The sequence below is a fragment of the Phocoena sinus genome, chromosome 8 (assembly GCF_008692025.1).
Source record: "Phocoena sinus isolate mPhoSin1 chromosome 8, mPhoSin1.pri, whole genome shotgun sequence".
NCBI lineage: Eukaryota > Metazoa > Chordata > Mammalia > Artiodactyla > Phocoenidae > Phocoena > Phocoena sinus.
The window spans coordinates 7,366,069-7,387,715 of NC_045770.1; the positions used below are offsets into that span (position 1 = coordinate 7,366,069).

Genomic DNA, 21,647 nt, shown 5'->3' on the forward strand with positions numbered 1-21,647 from the left:
GAGATCCAGAGAAGAAGGGGACACATCCTCGAGTCCCTTCTTTCTGAATTGCCCTCCCCTGGTGCTGACAAAGCCCCATCTAAAACCCTCCCCTGTCAGACTCAGCATGGAGCTCAGTTCTCTCCATGATTTCAGCATCCATGGGGACCACCCCGACCCTGCTCCTTCCCACCTTTGCTGCTCCCTGGGAATCCTGGCTCTCCGGTGGAGGACCAGGCTGCCTACGTCATCCCAGGAAAGGTCATTTCAGGTTCTTAAGCTAAATCACACCTTTACCCCTTGGTCGTTCTCCATCTTGGCTTCCCAGGAGCCCAGCATCCCTGGGACATCCTCCTGAAGAGGTCCCCACTCCTTGACTCGGGCACGCCTGCCTGAGACCAGGGGACGGGCTCATCTACCTCTCCAGCTGCGTCGTCCCAGTTTAGAGTTCAGCCCCTGTCAACTGCCTCCTCCGGCCAGGTGTTAGCCAGGAGGCAGACCCTCTGGGAACCACGCCGGCACATAAGTAATAATAACTCACGTTTGCATAGCGCTGCACAGCAGGCCTCTCAGCACCTCCACTTATGTTACCGCGCCTGTTCCGACGCCAGCCTGCGGGACGGGGACTGTGGCCCCCGGGGGAGGGTCTGAGGCTCAGAGAAGCAAAGGACACGCATGGGGGATGGCACACAGGCAGCCAGAAGAGGGAAGTCCCTCCCACCCCCGCCTCCTGCAGCTGCTGTGAAGTTTGACAACAGGGTCGGCAGCTGGGGCGCTGCCTCCTTGCCGCTGGCTGCTCAGAGATGAAATATTTACGAGGGTGTCAGGTTATCTTCAGATCTACACGGCCAGCACACGGGGTAGACTGTCTCAAGCACAGCAGCAGACTGACCCTGGAGGACCACTTACCCAGCTCAGAGCTTGGCTTCTTGAGACGGGAAGGAGGAACTGGGGGCCAACCTCAGAAACCCCCTCCCACCTCTCAGTTTCCCCCCACCTGCGATGGAAGGAATGAGAAAAATAAACCTGCTCTGGAGGGTCAGCAAGTCTGGGATTGACCAGGAAGTGGGCCTCCTGTGTTAGAGGGAGAGGCTGCCACCTTCATCTCTCCTGAGATGTGGCTAAAATGGGACCCGGTCTGTAATCGCTGTGGGGATTGAGGGAGGAGAGAGGAGGATTTAGTGCCTAATATATTTTCTGATCCTTAAGGATTGCAAAAGGCCATATAGATTTGCTAAGTGGAATTGTAGGATCTTCATCTCCAGAGGTTATTTAGCACCACCCCTTCCCTTGTACCCCTTCTAGAGGGTCCCAGAGATGCTAAAATGAGAGGAACCTGAGCAGCGCCCACTCCTGACTTCACGCAGGACGGAAAACAGATGGGGACTCCTCTGGTTCTTAAGTTCACATCCTGGTATCAGAGCTTCAACCTGGTCATACCCAGCCAGTCACAGCCTCCTTTCCTCTCTACTATCTCAGTTAGGTGACAAAGTCTACATTATCCCAAATGTTTTACAGATAAGGAAGTTGAGGCTCAGAGAGGCAAAGGCTCTCATGGGAGGTCACACAGCTTAATTATCCCTCAAAATAGACCCCAGATTTTCCAACTCCAAACCACTTATGTTACCTCGCCTGTTCCGATGCCAGCCTGTGGGATGGGGATTGTGGCCCCCAAATGATGGTCTGAGGCTCAGAGAAGCAAAGGGTGCTCTCTGCCCGGTCTCCACATCCCTAAATGCCCTGAGGATTGCCTTTGTCTGGCCGGTTAAGAGCCAGGCTTCTGAGAGCAGGGCCTCTGGTTCTGATCTGAACAGACTTAATTTTGTCTTGGGTCACATCTAAAAGGCATTCACTCCCCCGTCTCCCTCTCCAGAGGCCTGACCTGGCACAGGCTTCTGGCGGTTTGGGGTGGGAAATGTTTCACAAGTCTGGAGATCAGTTGAAGAGGGGGGAGGCAGAGTTTCCAGGAGACCCTAGCAGGATGGCCTGGGTAGAATTCCTGAGGCCAGAAAGGGAGACTGAGCTGGCATTTGTCCATCAGCCTTTCGTAAGGTCTCCACAAAAACCACTCCTCAAGCTTCCCCAGGCTCTGCTACATTCCCCCCTGACTCCTCAAGGCTACCCTAAGTCCCTACCCCTGAGTAGTCCTGTGGGTCCCAGCCCTGGCCTGGCCCTGCAGGACTCTAGCTGAGTTTCTCCATGGTATACAGCCCCACCTACTGCCCTGGAGGGAGGCCCTACAGGCAGAAGCTGACCCAGCCTTCTGGAAAGGGAGCCTGGTCTATTCATGGCGGTGGATAGACAGGGCTTCTCCTGTCCCAGCAGAGAGAGGGCTGTTTCTACCCTGGGCAGCCAGCTTCCCAGCCAAGATCCCATCTGCTTGGCCGTGACATCTCAGCCTGGAAAAAATGTCCCAGCCATATCCCCAAGGGGGGCGCTGCTTTCCCTATGTTCCAGGAATGAGAGAGCTTTCTTAATTTAGTCCGTATTTGGCCTGAGATAGATGTTTAATTAAATAAAGTAAGAGCCTGATTAGAACCTGCAGAAGTTGTAAGAGCAGAATCGGATGGTATTCCAGCAAAATTGCAAAGCAAACACTTTGGCTGGAGCAGAGGGAGACCCCCAGGGGTCTTCCATCAAAGCACCAAGTGAGAAGGGCAAATACGAGAGATTATGTAGCCAACAGATGTGCACTGTTAAAATATGCAACTGCCGGTAGCCTGCTTAGAGGAGTCAGAGGGCCCAGCTCAGAGGCTGCCTTGCTCCAGGGAGGGCATGGGGACCCGGGCCGGCCGCCAAGCCGAGAGTCGCAGACACATTAATTAGCCTTGTGTTCCCAGCTCTCAGATGCAATCAGGCAAGGAGCAACTGTGGGCTGAGCATTTGCTACCTCAGGGAGACAGAGGGAAGGAGCCAGGGGACAGAGAGGCAAAAGGGGAAGGGGCAGATCCTGTGAAGTTGAGCGAGGCAAGGACTGGGTGCCCTTCCACCCCACAGAACACCTCTGGAATCGTGATGTCAGGGGCAGAGCCACAGGCTTGGAGACAGCAGTCATGGTCCTGCCATTAACCAGCTGTGTGACCTTGTTACTCAGCCTCTCTGGGTCCCAGTGTCCTCATCTGTAAAATAAAGGTGGTGATAACTAAGATGACCTATTACTATGAAGAACCATCCAGCTCCCAGAAAGCAACGACTTCTGCAACAAGGAGCCCAACTTGCTCTACCAGCTATTTTAGGAAAATCCCCCACTGGAACCCGAATTCATGTGGTGCCTGAGTCATAGACAGTAACCGATGAGGGTATTTTAGGCAACATCCCACTTTGAGGCTATAGAAAGGACCTTTCAAAGTCCTGCCCAGCGCTGGGATTCTGGCTGTACACCTTAGCCCCAGAGCCCGCCTCCACATCCAGCCTCCATGCACACCCAGCCAGCTCTGCCGGGACGCTGCCCAGGACCCCCAGCACGTGTGCAGAGCTGTGGTGCAAGGGGTAGAGGCTGCGTCGAGAACCAGAATACCTGCCTGCCGCTTACTCACTGTGTGACCTTGGGCAAGGTCCTCCGAGTTCCCTCTGGGCCTCTGGTTCAACTCTATAACCAGTACTTAGTACAGGGTAGATATTCAGTAACGTTGGGGATTTTTAAGGAATGAGTGAATGAACGAATGAGTGATTGAATGAATGGATGGAGTTTCTGGTTCTTCATCTATAAAATGGGGATAATAAAAACACCAATCTCCGAGAATTGTTGCAAGCATGAAACTAACACACATGCCACTAAGTGGCATGCACTTTCAAGTTACACACCCATGCACGCTGCTGCTTCTCCCACCTGCCGGAACCCCTGAGTTGAAAAATACCACAACGGTTCCAGGGCCAGAGCTGTAAGGGCGATATTGCATGATGTGATCCTTCTAACTTCCTGAAAACCCGGAAGGCAGGGATTTGGGGGACCCAGAGCAGGAAGACACGAGAACCAAGGATTTGATCGACACATATTACGTGCCACGCACTCGAGATTCATTAGTAAATGAGAGAGAAAAGCACCCCTGCCCCGGTGGAGCTCGTGTTCTAGCAGAGAGAGAGAGACAGTCGATACGTAATAAACATTAAGCAAGTACATTGTGTAGCTGTGTAGGATATCAGATGGTAACAAGTGCTATGAAAATGAGAAAGCAGAGCAGAGTGAGGGGGATTGGAAGTGGGGGGGGGAAGGATAGTGGATGTCAGATTAATTATTAAAAAGGGGATTTTCCCAGTATTCCTATCCTATTTCCCTCTTCTTCCTGGTCCGTTCTAATATTAACTCAGCTGTCTTGTGGCTCCCATTAGAAATAAAGCTTCTTACAACCTAAGTGTCCATCGACAGATGAATGGATAAAGAAGATGTGGCACATATATACAATGGAATATTACTCAGCCATAAAAAGAAATGAAATTGGGTTATTTGTAGTGAGGTGCATGGACCTAGAGTCTGTCATACAGAGTGAAGTAAGTCAGAAAGAGAAAAACAAATACCGTATGCTAACACGTATACATGGAATCTAAAAAAAAAAAATGGTTTTGAAGAACCTAGGGGCAGGACAGGAATAAAGATGCAGACGTAGAGAATGGACTTGAGGACATGGCGGGCGTGGGGAGGAAGGGTAAGCTGGGACGACGGGAGAGAGTGGCATGGACATATATACACTGCCAAATGTAAAATAGATAGCTAGTGGGAAGCAGCCGCATAGCACAGGGAGATCAGCTCAGTGCTTTGTGACCACCTAGAGGGGTGGGATAGGGAGGGTGGGAGGGAGACAAAAGAGGGAGGAGATATGGGGATATATGTATACATATAGCTGATCACTTTGTTATACAGCAGAAACTAACACACCATTGTACAGCAATTATACTCTAATAAAGATGTTAAAAAAAAAAAAAGAAAGAAAGCTTCCTAAATCAACATGAATTATTTAACTCTGATGGAGAGTAAGTCAGTTTAAATGAAGAAGCCATCTTTAAAATGATGTCAAACCCCAAATACTTTGGGGCAAACGAATAAGGTCCAAATGTGTCTTCACTTTGTGCATTTTTCAAAGCCACAAGTGCTGTCTGCAACTCTTTCAGCAGGGGAGCTGCAGCGCAAGGTCTCTAAGTCCACACTGCTGGCAGCATTCCCCAATTCCCAATCCCCTAACCTTCTGGGTAGATGGGCGCAGAGAGAGATGGTACATAACTCAGGTCCTGCAGCAAGGGAAGGCAGAGCTGAAACAGAGCCCAAGAGCCCTGGCTTCTAATTCATTCTTCCAGAAGTTGGTGGTGAGAAAGCCACCCGGTCACACTTTCAGTAGGGGATAGTCTGAGTGGCTCTTCACGGGTGAGGAAGCATCTCCACAGAACAAAGCCCAAGCTCCCTCCGTGGCACGCAGGCCCTCCGAGGCCTCCCATCGGCTTGCTCTCCAGCCCCTGCTCCAGGATAATGACCAGCTCACAGCGGCCTCCACTCACCACACTCCTCTCCTCCACTCACCACACTCCTCTCCTCCACTCACATGTGCTTCTGCCTAGAATGCACTTCCCACCTTTCTTCCCTTGGCTAACTCTTGCTCACCTAACAGGATTCATCTTAGATACCACCTCCTCCAGGAAGCCCTCCCTGAACCCCATGTGGCCCGGCCATCCCGCTTTGCACTCCTTAGCTGTCCATCCCCACCTCAATCACAACGCTCGGCACATTACATTGAAAGTCACTGTTCACACGTCTGTCTCCCCCACTGAGTGTCTAGGAGGCAGTGAGCAGCCCTCACGCCAGCACAGCTCAGACACATACCAGGGGTTCAGTAAGTGTCCATCGGGGGACTGTAGTGATAGGGGTGGGGCTGACTAGGGGGATTACACAAAGAACCGTACCTGGCAGACAGTACGCCCTCGATACATGGGAGAGTTGTGTTGTGCTGTGCTGTGTTTACAGAAGCAACACGGCTTCATGGTTAAGAGGCCAGACTCTGATAGCCAGCTTGCCTGCACTTGAAACCTGTGGCGTGACCTTGGACAGTTATTCAGCCACTCTGTGCCTCAGTTTCCTCGTGTGTAAAATGGGGGAATCGTTGTACCTGCCCCCTTAGCGGTATAGAGAAGATTTCATAAAATAATATATGTAAGGCATTTCTCACAACAGTGCCTGGTATGCAGCAAGGCATGCACGTGTTGGCTGTTGTTATTATCCCTCTCGTTGTTGTTGTTACTATTATTCCTGCAACGTTAAGAGACACCAACAAGCAACTCCTCCTTCCTGGGGGATCAGGTTCCGTTTTCTAGAGAAGCTTTTCCATCCAATACAAAGGCAGAAATCCACGAATCCTGCAGGCCTCTCATAGCTCGCATGCCCGGGAAGACAAGCATAATTGATTTCCTTATCTCCTCATTAAGCCTGCTTTTCCTGGGGCCCAGCCTGGTCTTAGGTGCCGCGTCACATTTCTGCTGTGTGCCTGTTTCCTGCCACATTCATTACCCTGCGATCACCCGCAAATTGGGGCAGCAAACAAGCCAGAGATGGGAGAGAATAACAAAAAAAAAAGCATCCTTATCTCCCAGATTTCCAGACAGGAGATGTGCCTGAGCCGCTGTGCACCTCACCCCATGCACACCTGCCCCTGCCGCCGGCTTTTTCCTCTCCCTTCCTGCTCCTCTGCCCTCTCAGGGACCCAGGCCACCCCCAAGGTCCCCTGGGCCAGAAGTGGATTCCACCCCTCCCCCTCTTTTTGGTCAGTGCCCGCCCCTCTTTGATTTCTTGGTTTAACTCTGTGCCCACCTGCTCGCGTAGCTTACGTGGTGGGCGTGGCTTGGAGTCACTGAGTTACCTGGAGCTGACAAATGGTCCCTCTCTTCCAAATTATATTATAAGCTCCCTGAGGGTGGAGTGCTGGTCTCTGAGGTCCACACTTGGGTTCAATGCCATATGGCCCCCGCGTGGCTGCCCATAGCCATTGTTGATGGGGGATCGGGGGAGATGGAGGATATTCCTGGAGCTCCCTGTAGCCATTGGGTGGAGGTGCATTGACTTCGGAGCTGCGTCACGATGGACCCTCCCTCCTGCTGTGAGCTCACACCGTCCCCACCGCACCACCGACAGTCTCCCTGTTCCTCTAATTGGCCATGTTGTCTGGAGAGGAATGGCCTCTCTGCCCACCCCCATCTCCCTGTTCTTCATGTCAGCCTCAGTAGGATGTCAGGAGAGGCCGCTGCTCCCTAGCCAGGGCCCATCCATCATGGTGGCAAGTGCGGGGTAGAAGGAGACTCACAGATGCTGGACGACTCCCAAGGCTCCAGAGGGGATGGGGATCCATCAGGGATGGAGGCGAGCTCAGCACTTCCCCTCCTGGCCTGAATGTAGGTGACAGGGGGTAGGCAGGGGCCTCCCCAAGAAGGAGGAGACCTGATACAAGGATGAACATCCCCCACCTCGCCCCACCCGCCATCGCCAAGGGCAGTTGGAACAGACTCAGCCAATGATAGGAGAGCTAAGTGGTCCAAGTAAGTGGCCTTGCCGAGGTGGCCCAGATGCCCGACACGACCTTGGGAAGTGCTCACCGCTCAAAGCACCCACATGACCACCCCAGGGCCAGCCCCTCCCCTCCCTGTTCCAGCATCTCTTGCTTTCAACAGCAGCACAAGGGAAGGCAGGGAGGTTTGCAGGAGCCCCGGGTCTGCTGTATGCAAGTCTCTCAGCCCCCTGCTCCTGGCCCGCCACCACTCCATTTCTAGTTCTGCTGACCCTCCCCCCTCAAGTCCCCCACCATCATTAAGTGACTTAGGCTGTCCAGGGCAGCCCTGCAGTCCTGAGGGTGCCTCCACCATGTCCAGGGCACCGCCATTTCTCCAGGTCCAAGCCAGACAAGGGCTCTGGCCCGGAAGTCAGGAAACGAGCATCGTTGCCCCAGTCCTGCCACGGAGCAGCCGTGAGACCTGGGACCACGCTGCTTAACCTCTCGGGACCCACTTTCCTCTTCCTTGGGAAAAGCAGGAGCTGGAAGGATGGCATGCAGATCCACTCCACAGTTTGTGCTTCTCCCTCATTCCGTCATGGTTTAGGGATCATTGTTCCCTGAGTCCTTCTTCCCTTGCTCTTCTGGTGAGCAAGGGAAGAAGGACTCAGGGAACAATGACATTTTTTTGACTGAGGTCAAAAAAACAAATACACTGGAGCAAGGATAATATGTCCTTCAGCTGCTGTAACCAAGCATGACCCTGGGAGACGCTGAACAAGCTCCAACGCTCAGCAAAGGGGATCGTGGGCTCAGACCATGGAGATTTGCGAAAGTCAGGACCTTGATCCTCTGGTGTCAGCCCTTTAGCACGGAACCACCCGCTCCATGGCTACGCATGAAATTCCAGTCACTTCCCTGTAACTTTCGGAATGCAGCTGCCTTGAGGAGGCCCTCACCAGTTCTGCCATCACAGGGCTGCCTCCTCTGGCCTGGGCGTGGCCTCCAACATCCCTCCCACCTGAAAAAGCACAAGCAAGAGCCCACCTGTCTCCGGGTGCCCCCCTGGGTCTTCGGTCAGGAAGTCCAGCTGGCCACTGGCCGTTTACCAGGCTCCCTGTTTATGCATCCAGACACACAATGACACCATGCATCAAGGACAAATGCACTGGTGTACGCGTGTACACACACACACACACACACACACACACAAAGTTCAGACCTTGGCAGATTCATCAGTGCCTCCAGGTGAAAAGACACAAGAACCCTCAATCAAGACAATAGTAACTGTGGGGAAATAGACAAATCTCGGTGACCCCGCTCCTTGTCAGGCCCAGAAAAGAATGGAGTAGGCGAAGCATGACACCCTCAGCACGAGGCCCACTTCTCCCCTGATTCCCCCTAATGAGGAGCGAAGCAGAGGGAAGAGTCACAGCCGACTGAGAGGGGCGAACCCAGCCAGTCCCCCAGGAGTGAAGGGCCTTCTCCTGGCTCCAACCTGTGGGGCAGCATGGGTGTCACCCCCAGGACTCTGCCCGAGGCCAGCCCTGGGGAAAGCCCGAGAGGCTGGGGTGGAAGAGGGTAAGGGTAAGAAGAGCCACCTTTTCTCCTCTCCGACCTCAGCCCAGGCCCGGGGTTTCATGGCCAATTATGGATTTAAGACTAGCAATGAATCTCCATTACAGCATGAAATGAGAAAGAAAATGCCACTAAGTGGAAGCCTTCCCCCAGCAGCCAATGGGCAAGGGAGGTTAGAGGTGAGGTCACACGACCCAAGGCAGACTCAGGGGGGCGCTGCCAAGAGAACCCACATCCCTGGCCAGCAGAGGAGCCCACAGTGACAGGATGCGATGCCGGCCAGCAGAAGCCGGGAGCCAGTCTCTCCCTGCAGGCAGTTTTCTGCAGAGGAAGGATGCCCAGAGCCACCTTGGGACTGGGAACGGCCAGAGCTTTGTTATTTTGCCGCTGTATTGGGATGAGCTCTCTGTTGTAGATCCAGCTAGAGAGGAATATTTCGGCAATCTTCACCCGCTCGGTCATCCACACAGGGACCTTTTTTAAAATTCTCACCATCTCTGGCAGGCAGGCCTGAGGTCTCCTTTTCCAGATGACACCCAAGAGGCCCATTCATTTGCCCCGGGTCACACTACAACAAAGAAAAAGAGCTAGAACCTGAACTCGGGTCTTTCTGGCTCGAAAACCCTTGCTCTTTCTGCTGTCATGCCCCGCCCCTTTCCCAAAACTCTGTTCACAGTTACTGCTGCCTGACTCCTCCCCTTAGGACCACAAGTCTCCTTCCAGCCCCAGGGAGCTCCAGGAGCCCTGTCTGAGCCCTCTCGCTGCCCAGGCCCCCAGAGGCAGAGAGGGAGCCTGCACAACAACAGGCTCCAGAAAACCTGTCCCGGCAGCCCTGTTCTCCAGATGTGCCATGGGAGCCAGGGCCCCTGGACCCGCAGCATCCATTTTCCATCCCAATAAGCCTCATCATCAGGGGACTGCCCGCTGCTTCTTTTCCTGTCGCCCTGGGCCTCTAAATTATTCTGTGCCTGTGGAGGAGGTTTGCCTAAGTGGGAGGTTCGTAGGCACCCAGAAGCCCACACAGCTGCCTCTGTCTCACAAAAATCAATAGCTGAGCCCTACAGCCCACGAAGGCTGGCTTCCAAAAGAGTTTCACATTTTCTCAAGTCCGTCAAGGTGTTTGTAAATGTTTGTAGGAAGGGAGAACTTTCCATATGTAAATATGTCAGGAAAGGTGTCAGCAGCTGAGAAATCACCCAGTGCCAGGAACACCACTGCAGCCTCCTGGGTGGAAGGGAAGAAACAGGGGAGCGGGTTAGTGGTCCCACAGCCATCCTCCCAGAAGAGCTGGCCATGCTCTGGCCGCAAACACGCCCTCTACTCGCTTCCCCTCTGTCTACACACAGAGAAAGACACACGTTCAATAAGGTGATCAGGAAAACTTGTTTTGCAGATGAGTCGACTGAGGTCAAAAAAAAGAAATAAACTGGAGGCTGCACGATGCCTGGGAAGAGAAAACTAGTCCTTTCTGACTCTGCAAGACTGAGAATGGCGGGCTTTGAGCAAGGGTCACCTGGGACTGCCCTGTCCCTCCTCCAGCCCCAGCCTCAAATACCAACTTGACCTGGGCAACAGTTCTACTAAGGACCAAGAGAAGCTCCCCCAAAACCAAACCTTGATTAGAGAATATTAGAGCTATAAGTGTTACCAAAAGCGGTGTCTAGCTGCTCGCTGCTCGAAAGCTAATACTCAAGAGGCAAGACTGGTGGAAAGGAAAGTTTGCTCTATTCCAGAGGCCGGCAACTGGGGGAGAGGGCAGACTCTTGTCCAAAGGTCGACTCCCCCCTGTCAATCAGTGGGCAAGAGCTTCTAAAGGGGAGTTTCCAGCATTTATAGGCAGAGGGAGGGGGCAACATGTAGAAACAGCACAGTCAGCTCTGACACTCACCTTGAAAGTGGTCATGCGGTCATCTGGTCAGTGTCATCTTGACTGTCTTAAGCGCAATTAGTCTTCAGTTCCAGGGTCGGTTTGTTCCCATTTCTTTGAGGCCAGTTCTCAGAATTGTGGCAGCTTATGTCATGGCTACAGTCCGGTCACCATGCAGTTAACTTCTTCCACCTGGTGGAGGTTTCAGTATCGACCAGACACCTCACAGAATATGTCTCAGAATATTATCTATAGCCTTTGAGGAGGAACTAAAGGTCCTTAACTTTGCTTAGTGACTAAACTATTATTATTTTGTCCTGTTTGGCTGTTTCCCTTTGCTTCCGCATTTTCTCACTTCTCTGATTAAACTTCTTCTTCTTGGGCTAAAGTTTATCTACAGACAAAGGGCAGGCGGAGGACATGGTGGGGAAGGACCACAGGGTCCTTCTCCGTTTCAGAAGGAACCTGCCAATCAAGCCTTCTTCCCTCATTACGTTTTTCAACATACATCTGTGTACCTTCTGCACACCTGGCACTGTCCTAGGCATGGGGAATATACATCAGTAATCAAAACAGACTAAAATCTCCTGACTCCGTGGAACTTCTATTCTAGCAAAAAGTTCATCAATCAAAAATAAATACAAGAAGAAAATGTTATAGTTTATTAGAAGGTGGTAAGTGCTATCAAAAAATGTAGAGCAGAGTATAAGGAGTGGGGTTTCCTGGGGAAAAGAGCAGGTTGAGCACTCAGGGTAGACTTCCCAGAGGAAGTGTCCTTTTTTATCTTCCCCTTTATTTTTTAAGAGCTTTATTGAGGTATAATTTATATACAATTAAATCCACCCATTTTAAGTGCACAACTCAGTGATTTTTAGTAGATAGAGTTATGCAACCGTCACCGTAATCCAGTGCTAGGCCATTTCCTAGAACGATCCCTTGTCCATCTCTGCTCCCACCTCCAGACCCAGCAACCACTGATCAGTTTTGTGTCTTCATAGGTTTGCCTTTTCTGGATATTTCATATAAATAGACTCAAAATATGTGGCCTTTGTGTCCGGCTCCTTCAGTTAGCGTCATGTTTTTGAGATTCATCTGTGTTGTAGCAAGTGTCCATAGTTCCTTTCTTTTTAGTGTCCCATTGTACGGTCTGACACATTTTGTTTATTCCTTCATCACATGATGGACATTTGGATTGTTTCCAGTTTGAGGCTGTTACGAATCGTGCTGCTTGTGAGCACTCACATACAAGTCCAAGTGTATGTACGTGTTTTCAGTTTTCATGGGTAGATTCCTAGGAAGTGGACTAGCTAGGCCGTGTGGAAAGTTTATAACTAACTTTTTCTAAAAAGTGCCAAAGTGGCACCAACCTTGAATTCCTGGGGAAAATCCCATTGGGTCATGGTGTATAATCTTTATTTATGTCGCTGCATTCAGTTTGCTAATTTGAGGTTGAGGGCTTTCAAAGTTTCCAAAGTGACTGCATCATTTTACTCTGTTCCCACCAGCAGTGTATGAGAGTTCCAGTTTTTTTACAACCTTATCAACACCGGGTGTTGTTTGGCTTTTCTGTTATAACCCATCTAGTGGGTCAAAGTGGTGTTCCACTATGCTTTTAATTTGCATTCGCCGAATGACTCATGTGTTAAGCATCTTTGGATCTGATAATTATCCATTTTTAATTTTCTTTGCTGTGTTTATACAAATCTTTTGCTGTCTTATTATTATTGTGTTGTAAGAGTTCTTTACACACTCTGGATACAAGTCCTTTATCAGATATATAATTTGTGAATATTTTCTCTCAGTTTGTGGCTTGTTCCTTCATCTTCTTAATGGTATCTTTTGAAGCACAAAAGCTTTTAATGTTAAGCCCAATTTAGTATTTTTTTTCTTTTATGGATGGTGCTTTTGATATTCTGTCTAAGAACTCTGTCTAACCCCAGGTCACAAAATTTACTGCTATATTTTCTTTACAAGTTTTACAGTTTTAGCTCTTACATCCAGTCTATGATTCATTTTAAGTTAATTTCTAGGTAATTTGTGAGGTAAGGAACTAAATTCATCATTTTTGCATAGAGCTATCCAGTTGTTCCAGCATTGTTTGTTGAAAAAGACTACGCTTTCCCCCACCAAATTGCCTTTGTCAAAAATCAACTGACCGGGACTTCCCTGGTGGTGCGGTGGTTAAGAATCCGCCTGCCAATGCAGGGGACAGGGGTTCAAGCCCTGATCCCAGAAGATCCCACATGCCACAGAGCAACTAAGCCCGTGCGCCACAACTGCTGAGCCCGCATGCCACAATTACTGGAGCCCGCGTGCCTAGAGCCCACGCTCCGCAACAAGAGAAGCCACTGCAGTGAGAAGCCTGTGCACCACAGCAAAGAGTAGCCCCTGCTCGCCACAACTAGAGAAAGCCGGCGCACAGCAGCAAGGACCCGATGCAGCCAAAAATAAGTAAATAAATAAATAAGTTAAATATTAAGAAATTTTTTTTAAAAAATCAATTGACCAAAAATGTAAGGGCTTATTTCTCAAGTCTCAATTATGATACATTGATCTATATGTCTATTCTTATGTGAGTCCCACACTGTCTTAATTACTAATAGCTTTATATTAAATTTTGAAGCCAGGAAAGGAAGGTCCTCCAATTTTGTTCTTTTGAAAAATGATATTAGCTATTTTGAGTTCCTTGTATTTCCACATAAGTTTTAGGATCAACTTGTCAATTTCTGCAAAACGGTTGCTGGAATTTTTATGGAAATTGTGCTAAAGCTACAGACCAATTTGAGGAAAATTGTCACCTTAACAATACTGAGTCTTCCAATCCATGAACATAGACTACGTCTCCATCTAATTAGTTCTCTAGTTTTTCCCAGCAACATTTTATGGTTTTCAGTGTATGTCTTATATTTCTTCTGGTAAATGTATTCCTAAGTATTTTATTCTTTTTGATGCTATTCTGAATGGAATTGTTTTCTTAATTTTACTTTCAGATTTTTCATTGCCAATATATAGAAACGTGATTGATTTTTATATACGGATCTTGGATCCTGTAACCTTGCTGGACTCATTTTTTAGGTTTTAATAATTTTTGTGAATTTCTTAAGATTTTCTGTAGGCAGTATCATTTTGTCTAAGAATAAAAATAGATTTACTTTTTCTTTTCCAATCTGATGCCTTTTTTAAATTATTGGACTGGCTAGAACTTCCAGTACAAAGTTGAATAGAAGTGGTGAGAGCAGACATCCTGGCTTTACTCCCAGTCTTAGAAGAAAGCATGCAGTCTTTCACCATAAAGTATAATGTTAGCTCTACTTTTTTCATAGATGCCCTTTATCAGGTTGAGGAAGTTTCCATCTGTTCTTACCTTGTTAAGAGCTTTTACCATGAATGGTATTGGGTTTTGTGAAATGCTTTCACTGTATCAGTTGAGATGGTCATGTGGTTTTTGTTCTTTATTCTATTAATATGGATTATATTAATTGATTTTCAAATGTCGAACCAACCTTGAATTCCTGGGGAAAATCCCATTTGGTCATGGTGTATAATCTTTTTTATGTTGCTGCATTCAGTTTGCTAATTTTGGGTCGAGGGCTTTGATCTATATTCACAATGGACGATGGTCCGTAGTTCTTTTGTGATGTCTTTGTCTGGCTTTAGTATCAGAGTAACAGTGGACTTCTAGAATGAGTCAAGAAGTGTTCCTTCCTCCTCTACTTTCTGGAAGATTTTGTGAAGGATTGATAATATTTATTCTTTAAATATTTGGTAGAATTCACCAGTGAAGTTGTCTGGGCCTGGGGTTTTCTCTGTGGGAAGATTTTTCATTGTTAATTCAATCTTTTTACTTGACATAGCTCTATTCAGATTTTCTCTGTAGAAGGTGGCTTCTGAACAGACTTGAGAGGTGAAGAATTTAGCTGTGAACCTTGGGGGGAAATCTCTACTTGAAGTGAAAAAGCAGAGTCATTGAAGGATTCTAAAGAGAAGAGCGACATGATCTGACTTACATTTTAAAAGCCCCACCCTGGCTGCTGGATTGAGACCAGACTGTAAGAGGACCAGGGAAGGAGACCTGTGAGAGACTCTTGCAGTGATACAGATGAGAGGTGAGGGGACTCGGACCAGGATGGTAGCAGTGGAAGCAGTGGACCGCAGTAGAAGAGAACAGCAGGAACCAAGGGCAATGCCAAGGATTTGGGAGTGAAGTCTTTTATCCTTCTACAACTGGATGCAAATTCCTGAATGAAGATGTGCATCTCCAGGGAGAGGTTTCACATGTTCAAAGGAGTCAGTCAAAAGGAGCTCCCCAAAATTTAAGAATGGCTAATCTAGACCAAGATCTTCATTTTTAGGAAACTATGGCTCAGAGCGGTTGGGTTATTTCCCCAAGGCCACTCAGCAAACTAGCAGTAAAGCTAGGGCTATCCCAGCTGCCTTGCCCACCACCTCGGGAGTTTACCTAGTGGTATGTATAATCAGAACCTCTCCCCACCAGTCCAATGAGACCCATTCACTCCTGCCTAGGGGCACCTATGGGAGAGAGCAGGAGTGCAGAAACGGCCCCTTCTCTGCGCCCAGCTTCTGGTGCCCACCTGCCTCCCAGGCCAGGGTGCACTTCCCAGTGCCCACGTCTGCCTTCACAGTCACCTGCCCTCCTTGCCCACAGCCATTGGTCCGTCCAGGATCCGCAGGCTCAGAAACCGCCCCCCAGGAAGATATGAGAGAAAGCCTTTCTGCCACTCCCAGCTCCCTTTCCACACAGAATCGCAGAAAAGCAGCAGCTTATCTGCCTAAGAGAATGAGAGCCCTTGGTTTTTATCTGTGCAGGAATCTTACCTGAACGGGTTCAGATGGCAAGAGTGAGAGAGAAGAAGAATTAAGGGGGAGGCAGGTGAATTGTTGACATTATTATTACTTAAGTGCCGTGATGCTTTTAGTTCATGTTTTTATACCTGTGACACCCAATGAGGGGAAATCAGCTTGGCCCATTATCTGAGCCACTCACCCACCACCTATAAATCTTATTAAAAGGGTTCCATTGGAAAGACAGAAAAATAATTAAGGCGAAGGGAGGTTCATTGTTGATGTTATTACTGTAATACAACAGTCTGTTCAGTTTCTACACCAATGAAATGCAGCCGAGGGAAATCGCTTTTCAAGATTACGTTTCCGAGATGCAAATCGGAGCGCAGAAAGCTGGGCTTACAGACGAGCGTGTCAAACCAGGAAACATTTCCAAGTCTGTGCCAGACTCTTAGGGGCTTTTAAGCTCACAATTTACCTTCTGACTGCATTCTATTTTCTTGTGAATCCTTTATTTCCCACTTATTTACTGACCAGAGATACAGCACCAAAAGGAAAAAAAAAAGGAGAGTGATTCTCCAGCCCCTGGTCCTCAAAATCCATAGCAGGAGATGGTTCTCTGGAAGGAGGATGTTAGCACTCGCCACTGTGAACGGTGCTTAACTGAATCGCTTTCCCTCCGAGGTGTGCCCTCCCAGAGGGGATGGATTCTTCTAATGGCCACCGGACAGAGGAGCTGCCACATCTTATCTTGCCTCAGGGAGTGGGCTGGGTGCTGTGGGCAGCATTCCCAGGACAGTGCCCCTGGGCCTCGCACACGTGAGGAGTCTGGAACTCTGTCCAGCAAGATGTGTCAGATGCCTCCTCTGTGTGAGGCAGCATGGCGTAGGCCAAAGAATGAGAGATATCACAGTGGGCAGGGACCCTAAGACTCGCTGAGCCCAGGCTCACGAGTGGCAGCTGGCAGGCCAGATCCAGCACACAGCCGCATCTGGTTGGCTCCCAAAGCATCTTTAGAGTTTCTTAAATTCATCGCCAACATTTCAGGTTCTGAAGGGTTATGTATTAAAAATACAGATCCTGGCTTCTCTTGCAAAGACCTGGCAACATCAGGCCCATTCGCCTGCTTGGCAACATGTGGGATGGCTGCTCCCTTTGGGGCGGTGCAGCTGCCAGCCCCCGCCCACCTGGGGCGCTCCCTGCATGCCGTTACCTGCACTGAATCTGCCGCCCCTGATCCTGCCAATCCCAGACCTGCCTTCAGGGAGCTCACAGGGAGAATCAAAGGTTAAAGGAGAAACAGGAACGGGAAAGGAGAGGAAGCAAGGCAGAAGGCCAGCCGCACCCAGTCGTGCCAGGGGAGTCACCAAGGGCAGGGTTGGACCCGTTTTAGGTGAGATTTCAAGTGTGAGAAGAGTTTGGACAATTCAATCAGCTTGGCCTAGAAGAGTAGAAGCCTATTCCTTCCCTGCTAGCAGAGGATCTCTTGTAAAGAGCCCAGAGCTTGGAGCTGAACTCTCTTTGCCCCTCACTGCCTGGTATGGAAATGCCCCATATAGGGTGGGGCTCAGAAACAGGACCCAGGATGCGCTGGAGCGGGGTCTGCTCCGCAGGCAGTGAACTAAGCAAAATGACTCATGTTCCTCAACATGGCCAAGGAGAGGCTCTTCCCCGGTTAAGCTTGCATTCCAGTTAACAGAGTTATCACCAACATCATACCCACATCAGCACCGAAAAAGTAAGAATGCATTAAAAATCGATCCCATTTTCAATTGAATGAATGTGAGCCACCAGAACAACTTGTGAGCAACCTCGTTTGATACCAAATGGGCTTTGGTTCTAGGCCTTTCGTGCTGCCCTGGACGATGGGTCTCTGAGGACTCCCAGTGGAGCCTCTAGATCTTGCTGTCCAATATGGCCACCACCAGCCACAAGTGGCTATTTATTTTTAATTTCCAATTAATTAAAATTAACTAAAACTACAGCTCCTCAGTGGCACTAGACCCACTTCAAGTGCCCAATAGCCACATGGGGGCTCTGGGAAGGCTCGTTTAAACAGGATTCAGGCGTTCCTGGCCAAAGGCCACCTAATCCTGCCCCCAAAACCCCACAGCATCCAACAGTAGACACAGGTTCAAAGACTTGGACCTGGAGGCGTAGAGGTCAGCTTCCCATCACCATTTGCATCGATGTCATAATGCAGCCAGTGAGTGGAAGCTTCTCATTAATTCACTCACTGCTTTACTCACCAAGTCTTTATTAAATTCCTACTATGTGTGAAAGCATCACGTAGATGCAAAGGGGAGGTATAAAACATCGTCTATGCCCTCAAGGAGTTTATCACCATGGGAAAGAGAAAACATACAAGCGATCTAGCAATCATACACAGCAGAAGGAAAGAAGTGTTTGCGTGTGTAAACAAAATACGGAGAAAGTTCGTTTCAACTGAGAAAGTCTGGGAGGCCTTTGTGAGGAAGTGACTATTGAACTCTCCCTTGGAAGAATGAGTAGAATTTTAGTAGACTAATTATTTAAATTACTTGGTAGATTATTTAAAAATAATCAGGGAATTCCCTGGTGGTCCAGTGGTTAGGACACCGCACTTTCACTGCCGAGGACGCAGGCTCAGTCCCTGGTCGGGGAAGTGAGATCCCGCAGGCCACGTGGTGCGGCCATAGACAAATAAATAAATAAATAAAAAGACATGCCAACTTGAGAACATCTGCTGAGACTGGGAAACTAGAAAGAGTGATGTTTAAAAGAAATAATCTTAAGCGGGGAGCCATCGCAGGCGCTTGAGGAAGTTCATCACCAAATCTGATGGCCCCAAGGAAGAGAACCACATGGTGTATGGGGCATGGATCTGGCAGGGAGGCACTGGCTACTTAGATCCTGGTCAACAGAAGGTAGGACAGCCAAGACTTTGCCAAAGCCGTCACTAGAGACAAAAAAGAAAGAAGTGCCCAGAGAGAGGGTACCGAAGTGGGGGTGAGAGTCACCCCCCTCGATGTTCGTTAGCCAGGGAACTCCTATGAAAGCCTTTCAATCCATTCAATTCAACTATGATTTTAACAGTAAATATCCCGTGATGCCTAAGCCATGTACAGTTTCTTTAATGATCCAGAAGTTTCCATGCCTCGGGCTCCTGAGCCACTTACTAATTGGCATTTGCTGCTGAGGGCAGCCCTGTGGGGTGAGAGACCTCGGTCTCCGATGTGTGAGGAAAAGTGCCACCACAGGTGCCAGGTGACCCGGATGCCAGTCGGGCTCTGTCCCCGTGGGTCCACCCACCTCCTGGCCTCTGAGCCACGAGTTCCTCTGAGTCTCTTTACTCAATGGAAGCTCAGAGGATGAAAACCACGGATGTGAGTTCGCCCACTCCTCACAAGCCCCTTCCCCTGTGTCTGTGGCTCTCAGCAGCCCCGGGGGCTATTAGCACCTCCCTGGGAATATTTAACTGAAAACAATTTCTAGTCAGGAGCTGTTATAATTACTAATTAGATCTGATTATGATTACCTCTTGCTGCCATCCCTTACCTGCCGCATAAGGTAGGACTGGGAATAGTGAGAATTAGCGGCGAGGCTTTCCTGATACACTGGCTGATTAGGAACACAATTGCGGGGGTCGAGGGGAAGAGCCTGGCTTGTTAGAGGGAGGCTGCTCTTTACCGAGGAATGTCACGATCAAATTAGATTAGAATTAATGCGGGGGGAATGTCGGAGTGCAGAAATGCACATTTTTTCCCTCAACCATCTCCTTTGCGTCTCAGCTGATGACATCATTTGGAGGAAGAAGCTGAACTCCCTGCTGTGCTCCCCTTCTTTCCCCCATCTCAGGTTTTCGGGTTTCAAAGGCCACCCCCACTGCCCAGAGTGATGCAGCGGACATGATCAAAAGACACTAGTGTGTGACTTTGGGAAAATCACCTGAACTCCCTGAGCCTCGGCTTCCTCATCTGTGAAACGGGGACAACGCTTGTCTCTGAGCCAGACACCTGCCGTTACCTGCAGGGCTCTGGGGCTGGGGGCTCACTGTGAGCCAGAGACCACGGCTTAATCATCTGGGAATCTCCAGGCTCAGCCCCAGGCTTGGCTCACAGAACGTGCTGGTCACTGAAGGAGGAGCCACACTAAAGTCCTATCCAGGAGCCATGGCGGGGGCGTCACCCCCCAAGAGCGGCAGGCACCGCCAGGAGAAGAAAGGCCAGCGGAGACAGGGTGACGCGCTGCTGGACACTCTCACCCGTGCGCTCGGCCGCTTCCTTCACCTGCTTAATAAAGTGGCACCTTCTTCGAGTGGTTCACCGTGAAGAGAGGAAATCTGGGCTTGAGTATCTTCATCCAAGAAGAGTCTTCTAGGCTCCCTGAGCAGAGAGACGCTCTAACAGCCCTGGAAGAGTGTAGTGTGGCCATTACACTATCAATCTGGTGGCGTGGGCTGGTGCCCTGGGGAGACCCGAATGATTTTTTTTGAACCTCCCGAATTACCAGGCGGGTCCACCCTCGACCTGCTCTATGCAGGTGAGAGACGGCAGAGGCGCCCGGCCCACAGAAAACAGCCCCTCTTGCTGTTTCGGCGAGAGGGGGACACTCGTACACGCACACACACGAGCACACACACAGCCAAACAGGCCCTAAGCTCAGGTACCTGCAGAGCTCAGCCCTGCCCCATGTAAAGTATACTAGTTTATGCAGCTGCTCTGGCTAAGTATTCGACTTGCTACCTGAACGGATTCTCAGGGGAATCCAGGAGTGCTTTCCTCTGCCGTCACCCCAGCCCCAAGAGTGGGCCCTCTGCTCCCTCCTCCCTCGGTTCCTCACCAGCAGGACCCCTCCACCCTCTCGGGCCCCCAAGAAGGAGTTGTGGATGATCGTGGCACTCGGGTGAGGGCAACCCCCGCTCCCGGGGGGTCCAGACAGAGTTTCCTGGACTTTGGATCTGTTTCTGTCCCCCTTGGCTGAGCCCTGCTTCTGCAGCCTGGACACCCATGCCTACCACCCCCAACTTTTCTAAGGGCTCCCTTTCAGGGTGCTGACTTGGAGGACATGGGAGTCCAAGGCTAGCCCTCGGGCCCTTGATATCCACCCTGGATTTAACCTCCTTTTCCAGGAACGTCCCCCCTTCACCCGACCTCCCCAGAGTCCTTCCTTCCTGCTGCCTCCATCACACCCACCCTCACTCCGAGCTTGGCCAAAGACTTGGGTTCCCACGTGGTGAGCAGTGAGTTGGAACGGAGCCATGAGTGGTAGAGAAAGCATGGACTTATTATCAGATCCCTAAGCCCTAGTACCGCCTGCCCTTGTCCGCATCGCTCGGACTCTCTGACCCTCGGTTTCTCATCTATAAAATGAGGATTAAGAGTACCTGCCCTACCAGCCTTCTGGGTTATCACAGAGAGGAAGGTGACTGTGTATAGACAAGCACGTGACGAGCAGCTCAGTGCCTCCCTGCAAAGTCTCTGCCAGTTCTCTACGGCTGCATAACAAGTCATCCCCAAACCCAGGGGCTTAAAACAGCAGGCATCAGTTAGATTCTCGTAGTTTCTGCAGGTCAAGAAGCTAAACCCAGCTCGGCCGGTCTGTTCTGGCTCCGGCTGTGTCATGGCCACAGAGCCCAGTGGGGCTGGGTCATCTCAAAGTCTTCTCGATTTGCATGTCTGGTGCCTGGGCTGGGGATATGTGAGCGTCAGGGGGCTGGAATGCCAGCTCCTTGGCCCCTCTCTCCATCTCTGTGTGGTCTCTCCACGTGGTCTCTCCAGCACAGTGGCCTCAGGGCAGTGAAGTTCTTACACAGCTGCTTAGGGCTCCAAAGCACATGTCCCACCCCCAGTAGCAAATGCACCAGGAGTGCCCTGTTGCCCTGGGGCACCCAGAGCAGGGTGGGGTCTCAGCCACCCGGCCCTTGGTCAGCCATCTGCATGGGGAGCCCGTCTCCCTGACACACAGCCTGCCCCGCG

At 50.1% G+C, this 21,647-nt stretch overlaps 1 protein-coding gene across 2 annotated transcripts in view; it reads left to right on the forward strand.

Moving 5' to 3' along the window:
- KIRREL3 (kirre like nephrin family adhesion molecule 3) overlaps positions 1–21,647 on the forward strand; it is a 540,145-nt gene that overhangs the window by 455,822 nt on the left and 62,676 nt on the right. The window lies entirely within an intron of this gene.